The sequence below is a fragment of the Uloborus diversus genome, chromosome 10 (assembly GCF_026930045.1).
Source record: "Uloborus diversus isolate 005 chromosome 10, Udiv.v.3.1, whole genome shotgun sequence".
Classification (NCBI taxonomy): Eukaryota; Metazoa; Arthropoda; class Arachnida; order Araneae; family Uloboridae; genus Uloborus; species Uloborus diversus.
Window position 1 is genome coordinate 59,050,376 of NC_072740.1, and position 7,395 is coordinate 59,057,770.

A 7,395-nucleotide genomic window follows, 5' to 3' on the forward strand; every position below is an offset into this window, starting at 1 on the left:
GGACCTAAGTTGAGCCATCCTCTATCCATTAAAAAAAGAATCATCAAAATCGGTTCACTAGGTGAGACGCTATGAGTGGACAAACAAAAAAAAAAAAAAACATACATACGGTATGAACTGATAACCGCCTCCTTTTTGAAGTCGGTTAAAAAAAGCAAAAAATGTTAATATTTGCTTTTTAAATATATTACTCAAAGACTTACACAAATGATATAATACACTAAATGTTTTACTTCAGTTCAAATCTTTCGGTAAAATGAAAACTATAGAAAATGTCACTACTAGCCCTACATGACTTGCGATTACAGTAACTAATAGTTTGGACAAAAAAAAAGTAAGGCTTTTACACAAAACGGGTTTAAAAGCTTTTGGAGAAGACATGCCAAATTGATTTACTGTATATTTACGAATTTTACAGATATGCATATACTTTTGTTTCCATTGGGAAAAAAAATCCACACCTGTTTTTGAATATTGTTTAAAACATTAAATAAAACAATAAAGTTACAACACTAATTCGTCTTTCAAATATGCAAATATTGCTTTTAAATCACCTATATTCCGATTAAAACCTAAACTATATTTTCGTTTTGCAAAGCTAGAATTTGTATTTCCTCGTTTCTAATGTTTAAAATTATCTATTGAAATCTTAAAGCATTATTATAAGATTGTTTAATAAGTTTATTAAAATATCGATTGAAATTTCGGAGATACATAGATTGTTCCATTATTATTTTTTTTTTCATAAAGAGGTAATGAAATGGGGTAAAGCAGTTAGAAATTGTATAAGTTAGAAAGGCAACGCTTGTCTATAATGTTTTTGTAAGATAAAGGACGCATAACAAACTATATATTTTAATTAAATGAATTACATTGGTAAACAAGGTTTCTGCTCCCTAGTAAGAAGTGATATTTATATTTTAGGGGGTGTTGAAAAAGAATATGACAGTAAAAAAAATTCATCGCCCACAGGTTTTTGAAAAATCCTAAATCTTTAAATTCTCAATTTAATGACATTTATTTAACGCATGTACAACAATTCTCTCATTTACCATTTTGTATGAAGAGCCATTTCATTTCATATCAGGAAGGGCCGGTCACATGACCATCACCGATATATTGAAAAAATTCAGTGGTTACACCTTAGAAACATATGAAATATCCCAAAAGGATCTTGCAAGAAAAATGTTTTTCCTTTAGTTACAGCCTACTAAAATTCTGCTCAAAATCGGCCATTTTGGAAAAAAAAAACAGCAAAACACCCAATTTGAAATGGACACTATTTCAAAAGTATTTAACCTATTTGAATAATTCTTTTTTTTTCTAAAAATAAATAAGGACCCATATATCATTTTGACATCGTTTTAGAAAACTTAGTTAGGTTTTTTGATAAAGAAAAAAATATTATTTTTGTGGCGAAAAAATCGCATTTTTAACGATTTTATGATTTTTTTTCCTCCCATGAAAAAAAAGTTTTTTTTACTAAACAGAGATGGCAGTCTAAAGCCTTTATATGATAGTTTCATAGAATATTTCATTATAATCCTTAGATCCATACAGCCTTGGAAATAAAATTTGAAATTTTGAAAATTTTCAAAAATCAACGATTTTTGAAGTGAGATTACTCAAAAACCCTTCTTTTTTAAATCAAAAAATTGACTTATTTGAACCCCTTTTGATGCTTAATAAGTGGATATACACTGCATCCCGTGTTTTTCTCCAGAAAATGCTTTATGATTTTCTTTTTTTTAAGTGACATTATTGACGATGGCATGCATGTAAAATGAAAATGTCCAATAATTTTATTCACTGAAATTCTGATAATATGAATGCCTAAAAGCTACCATAATGATGTATTTTATCAGAAACAACTAAAATCTTACTAACTTTTAATAATATACGTGTAACAAACCGCATTTGATGACCCAGTGTTTTTTTTTTTTTTTTTTTGTATGACTCAGTGAGTAATTATAGAAGAGCCTTTGGTGACCATCTGACTTCATTATAGAAATATTTTTCTGCTGATCAAGGCTTAATTGTTATTGGAGCTGAGCTCCCATACTTCCTTGCTCATTTTACTCCAATTTTTGTATTTTTGAGCGAATTCAAGCCACCTTTGCATTAAAATAAGTTCCGAAGACTACAGGGTTCTTGCACTTTTGTTAGAAATTGGATCCCTGGCTATAATAGCTACATTTGGTGATCTGTTTGGTTACCTCTTACAACCATCTTTAAATGATTGCTTCTCTCATAAAACAGGTGGTTTTTTTTTTTTTTAATTCTCAAACTGTAGGTGAGTTTTGCGTTTTGAATTTAACGTACCTATACTTATGTATAGAAGTAATCAAACGAGGTAGGATCCAAAAATTCTGGGACAACAGTCACCAATGACAAGCAAAGCACAGTGGATGGTTTCCCCAGTCATGTAATTGAGTTGCACGTTGTAATTGAAAGAGAAAAAATTTGATTTGTTGCGGCATATGTAAGTAACGGTGAATGCATAGCTTTGGAGCCAAAATAAACTTATATTGAAACAAGAAAAAGGAAAAATTTCAGCTGTTACTGATAAAGTACACCATTATTGTAGCTATTAGACATTAATATGATCTGAATTTCAGTGAATAAAACATAGGCATTTTCATTTTACATGCATGCCATGGTCGATAAGTCACTTTCAAAACTCATAAAACATTTTTGAGAAAAAACACGAGATGCGGTGCATATCCACTCGTTTAAGTATAAAAAAGGGTTCAAATGAGCCAATTTTTAGGTTTTAAAAAACTGGGTTTTTTGAGTAATCTCACTTCCAAAATCGTTAATTTTTGAAAATTTTCAGAATTTCAAATTTTATTTCCAAGGCTGTATGCATCTAAGGATTATAATAAAATATGCTATGAAACTATCATATAAGGGCTTTACACTGCCATCTCCATTTAGTAAAAAAAGCTTAATTTTCATGGAGAAAAAAATCATGAAATCGGTAAAAATGCAGTTTTTTCGCCACAAAAATAATTTTTTTAGTTATCAAAAACCTAACTAAATTTTCCAAAACAATGTCTAGATGATATATGGGTCATAATTTGTTTTTAGAAAAAATAATTATTCAAATAGATTAAATACTTTAAATAGTGTTCATTTCAAATCGAGTGTTTTGCTGTTTTTTTTTTCCAAAATGGCCGATTTTGTGCAGAATTTTAGTAGGCTGTAAGTGAAGAAAAATTTTCTTCCAAAATTCTTTTAGGATATTTCACTTGTCCCTTAGTTGTGACTACTGTAATGTTTTCAAAAACATCGGTGATGGTCATATGACACTTTTCATACCTGTCTGCCTGATTTGAAATGGAATGACTCTGAACATTTGCAAAGCTTAAAACTAATATAAATCACAAACAATACGGATTACGTAAAAAGTTGTAGTAGAATGATAGACATTTTGGAAGAAAAAAAAAATGATACTCGTAAAAATTTTCCTAGTTTCGTACTTTATGTAGCTGTAAATGCCTTAACTGCGATTGCTCTGTTATAGGCACAAACACAAACTTCTCAAATAAATTGCCAACAGTAATCGTCGAGCATATTAGGAATGCAACGTCCTTGATAATCCCCCCCCCCCCCCCCCGTGCTTCATTGCAGAAATATCCTGGTGGGAGTGTTCCCCATGCTCGTCGCTCACACCTCCTATACTTTCAAACATTAACATTTAAGTGAGATGCAAATAAAAAAAAAATAGTTTCAATGACATTGAACACGCTAATTTTTTGTAACTGTTTAACATGTCTTTTATTAAAATTTTAATAGTTAGGGCTTCTATCATTTCCTAAGAATTGTGTGACAACATTCTTAAAATCAATTCACGCTGTTTTTCCTAAATCATTTAAACTAGCTCCAAAACAATTGTGGTCTTTCTTACGCTTTACTATTTTTGGACCAATGAATATACCGTTCTTAATTTTAGTATAATTGATTGATGGGAACTGCCTCTGCAAATATTGAGATCCACACCCTTCTTTATCCATTGCTTTAACGAAGTTCTTCCAAACCCCAACTGTATGTGTAAAAATGGAAGAATATTTTTTTTAACCGATACGAGGAACGTGTTTTTTTTTTTTTTTTTTGACCTGCAATATGCTGTTTGCTCTCTGACCAGATAGTGCTTTGCCCTAATGTCCCAGTCACACAGAAAACAGCAGTATTTTGTATAATCGAGTTGGCTGCAGATCAATGAGCATGGCAATTACTTTAAAATCTGCTCATTCGCTCCAATTATGATGTGAGTAGTCAATTTCATGTTTTCGTACTTTGCTGTAATAAGTTTAAAAAATGTGTCTATGATCAACTGCATCTAAAAGAGAAATGCAATAAATTTATAACTGCTATAAGATAGCCTATAAAATCTAAAATGTATAAACAAAATTTCTTAAAAGTGGAGGGTAACAGAAAATTTTTGCAAGCATATTCTTTTTCAGCAGTTTGAAATCTGTAAGAAACAACCAAAGTACATTGAGGAACAGAATATTCGTTAATATTTGTTTTTCAGTGTTATTATTAAAACTATACAAAGATTTTAATGGCAAAACTAACCGGGTTTGAAAACTTTACAAATTATTAAAATATACATTTTTATGTTTTTTTTTTCTTTTACGGACCGTTTGCGATTCATTTTTTTTTCAGCTAAAGTTATATTTGCATTAAAATTTCGTATAATTTGAAAACAGTTCCATTTTTTCGAAATGCCTTTGCTTTTTAAATGCAATGAAAACAATACCAAAGACTTTTTTTTTCACATCAATATTTATACTTTTATACTCTATGAAGCATTAAGTATGTACATATGAGAGATTATATGGCGGACAAGTACCGTGCATTTTAAGAAAAGCAGGTTTGTTTCACTAAAAAAAACAAAAAAATCTGATTTTATTTCCAATTACAACGTTTTTAACGTTACTTAACTAGCAAGATGGCATTGTTTAAACATGCCTGGTGATACAGCTAGTTATATCACTTGCATAGCAAAACGAAGCTTTTAGTATTTTCCATGTCCTTTTTTCCGACTTTTAAACTTGTTACATAATTTAACTCACTAACTGGCTTTTCAAAATGCGTAGGTTCTTTTAAAATGTTTAACTAGTTAAAGTTTTGAAAATTTCTTTTATTAAGCTCCTGCTACAGTTATAATTTATTCACCCATAACTTTGTTACTTCCTAAAATGTTAACGACAAATATTACATCCTTTTAAAGACAGTGTTATGTAATTTTTAATTTTATGCGTCATTTTTTTTTTCTTTTATCTTTAGCATTTTTACTCGATAAAAATTTGTTGATTTATGAAAGCAATGTCTCCCTCTTTTCATAAATTTAAATTGTTATTAACTTTAGAATTTTGTAAAAGAAAAACCAGAAATAAAACATTATTATTCTTACTTTAACAATTCGTAGAGCAATTCATTGTGGCGAAGTCAACCATCTGTGCATTTTAAAGTTGCACAAAAATGAAATTTGTTTTGCATTCTCAGTAATAAAAAAAACTGTAGTTTGGGTGAATGCCAAACTGGCTCAGATGTTGTACCATAACTGCAATAATGAATACTATCTGGACTCAATCCAGAATATGACTACTTTCCTTGTGGTTTCAGTCTAAGTTTGCTCTTAAAGCTGTCGAAAATAGAAAAAGCTGAAATTTTTAGAGTAATCTAAAAAATAATCTTTGAGAAAAAGTTCACTCACTCTGTTATCTTTATGTTATATTTTCAAAATAAATAAATAAATAAGAGATCAAGTCAAATTTAGCTTACATGCAAGATCTATCTATATCATTAATAATAATACAAAAAGGTTCAAACAACAAACGTTACACAATTCACTGAAATATTTTAAACACGAATATATAATTATAAAAACAAAACCGCATCAATCGAGATCACATTATGTTTAATAACGTATCAACAATCTACAGTGAAAGGGTTAAATTAAACATTTCGGTTTCTTTATTCAATTAAATCTGATTTTAATAAATCCCGGAAGGCGAACTTTATATCACCCGTAAAGCATCTTAATCTATAATCAGATATAATATTAAAAAATATATCAGAGTCGTTTTTCTTTTCAAATAAGGTAAACTCCCGTGGACAGGTAAACGTCGTTTCTGAAAAACATGAGCTATCGAGACACTTGAAAAAACGCGTTTTGGGTTCAATACTAATAGTAAGGAAATGTTGGAATTAGACTTTTCTTCTCTAGACTCTTAGACTCTTTTCTTCGTGCTTTTCTTTCAGATGAAACCAAATAAGCAAGCTTGTACAATAAAGATAACGTATAATAGAAAAATTTTCCATCACTAATCATCAATTTACACAGGTGTTGCAGCCAGTGCAAAACTTTAAAAGTAGCTCCTAATTTGACATCAGTTGACGGTCGTTAACAGTTCGTAATTCTCCAAAAAGAACAAAGAAACTCGTTTCTCTTTAAAACAGATTTGTCATGCTTACTACAATGTTAATTTTTTGGTGAGGGTAGATAATCCAATTAAAAGTGTAAACTATGCAAAGGCATTCCTTAATATCTGTTGTACTATCTTGTTTAAATTTCAATTGATTTGCTACTTATAATGAATGATGAGAAGTAATTCAGAATGGAGGGGAAATAAAGATGAAAAAAATAATTAAAGTCTATTTTAAAAAAATGCAATTCCAATGCAATAAAAACTAACACCAACCATTAGAACTAAATTATTAAACACCTAGATAGTGTTAAAAAAACACTGAAAGTGCAAATGCAGTGAAACTCCGATTTTACGTCTCCCGTGTCTACGTTTTCCCGGCATTTCACGTTTTTTCATCGGGTCCCAGTCTTTCCGTATACTGAGAAATTCAATCCGGATTTCCCGCATTTTAGGTTTTCCTTGGGAAGTGAAAAAAAAAAGCAACCATATGGACTTCTCGTCTGCCAACGAAGGTGTACAGGAGGAACTGGAGAACCACAGCCAGTTACATTTTTTTCAATATTGCATTGAAGAGCTTACAATCAGTGAAAAACTATTTTCTTTCCCATAAAGGCTATAGAAGAAAAAAACTTGTAAGTTATTTTAATCCTGGAAGATGGTGCAATTACTTTGAACTCAAAGAATTAAAAACAGTCTACAATATGGACTATGTTCAACCAAAACGCTCGACATTGCACTGTGTTGAAATAATCGAAAATGATACGTATAATAATGTATTTTGGTAAAATAAAAATATTTTACATTTTGAAAAAATTATCTTAGTACCTTTTGTTTTTCGTTACTTGATTTTCACTTTTTATATCTGTCTCGCATTTTATATCCAGTACCTTGAGAAACGTAAAATCCAGGTTTCACTGTATTTCGTTTTTAAATATCAAGAACCAAGGGGAAGTCA